Source organism: Eumetopias jubatus, unplaced genomic scaffold (genome assembly GCF_037043125.1).
Source record: "Eumetopias jubatus isolate StellerSeaLion01/CBP00866 unplaced genomic scaffold, mEumJub1_p1.0 scaffold_3, whole genome shotgun sequence".
Classification (NCBI taxonomy): Eukaryota; Metazoa; Chordata; class Mammalia; order Carnivora; family Otariidae; genus Eumetopias; species Eumetopias jubatus.
The window spans coordinates 86795708-86797575 of record NW_028274809.1 but is presented as its reverse complement, the minus strand read 5'-3'; positions in this window follow the sequence as shown (position 1 = coordinate 86797575).

Here is a 1868-nt window from a genome sequence, read left to right as displayed (position 1 = left end):
TCACTACCGTGTTTTGACTTCTTGGCTATTCCTCTGACATGCCAAGCACATTTTCCCCCTTAGAGCCATTTCACTTGCTGTGATGTCCCAGTTACCTCCCAGGCTCTTACTACTTCACTTCCTTCAAGTCTCTGCTCAAATACTGCATAATAGATAAGGGCATAGCTCCCTAACCTATATAGCATAGCAACTCTATCACCATTACCTCTGGCCTTCTTTATGTTCTTCTTGCATATGATATATTTATTTATTTACTCTCTGCCTCCTTCCCCCCATTAAATGTAAATTCAAGTTTGCTGGATTGTTCATACATAGTCTCAGAGCCCAGAACAAAGCCCGACCAAAGTAAGTGCAGAATAAATATTTATGTAATAAATCAATGAATACAGAGTTATTTTTAAAAATGGGGGGGAAAAGACAGTTGAATTTTTGAAAATTGAAGGAATATACATGAGCAAGTGTCTCAGGCAAGGTAATTAAAACATTCAAAATGTAACAATACAAAGAAGGTTTCTTTCTTTCTTCCTTCCTTTCTTTTTTTTTTTAAGATTCTATTTATTTATTTGACAGAGAGCACAAACAGGAAGAGTGGCAAGCAGAGGGAGAGGGAGAAGCAGGCTTTCCGCTGAGTGGAGAGCCCAATGGGGGCTTGATCCCAGGACCCTGGGATCATGACCTGAGCTGAAGGCAGACGCCTAACTGACTGAGCCACCCAGGAGCACCACAAAGAGGGTTTCTTTATGAGGTGTAGGTGTAGGGAAAACACATGACACAGGTACAGACCCCCAGGTTTAGTAAAATTTCATTTAGTCCCAAACCTAGGCTCTAAGTTACCAGAACCTGGATGGACAGAGAGTTAGTTCTGAGAGCTCCATTGCCCTCAAAGGAGCTGTGACCTTCAGTTCAGGAACACAGTTGGCTTAAGGTGCCTCATGGTGGGGAAAGAGATTACCAGGGAATAAATACTTGAACTTTACCATCCTTCCTTCCTCTTTCTCTTCTTTTGGGATCCCTGTTAGGTGAATCCAATGAGAAACTAGAGAATGTGAGATCTCTGAGAGGTCCAGATGAAAGCCAAAATCCTTTGTATGATCTTTCAGGCCCAACTATGGGCACTTATAAAGTCTTTTCCTGGCTCCCATGGGGAGAAGCCACCCACCTCATATCAGACTTTGTACACAGCCAGTTACATTGCAATCTCTGGCGGGAATTACATACAGTAAAGGTCTTATTCCTCCTTGCCAACTCCCACTGGTCAGCCAGCCATGCTCTCACATATATCTGCATTCCTAGCTCAGGTGCTTGCATTTAGAGGCCTCTGAAGCAGGCAAAGGCCTTAAGACACTTCTACTTGTGCTTACTCAGTACCCAGTACTTCTCCATTCCTAACATTTTCCCCTTCCCCCAGGTCTGTAGAATGACAGGAGCCTTTCGGATTGGAGGTTCTCTTGGCAATGAAATGATCCCTCTGCATTGATTCACCTAATCCTCACCCCAGTGCCATTCTGTGGGGGAGAATGGAACTCTGGGGGAGCCAGAAACTTCTTTCTGGTCTTTATCTTAAACTATCTCAGTAAATGAATAAAAACTTGGCTGTTACTTTCAGTACTTTTAGTTTATTATCCTAATTGGCCACCTCAAAACTTAGCAGCGTGCTCTCTCTCTCTGACAATCCCTTTGATGTAATCCATATTTGTTATCATCTCTGGACAGATTACAAGGCAGAAAAATGGACCATGGATCTGGAGAATAAAATAAAAGATCTTCAGTAAATTTCAGTCCTTTTGCCTCTCAATCATCACTCTTGTCTTACACTTCAGCTTCCATTCTTGTCCTTCATCCAAGTAAACTTTGTGTCCCTAACATGG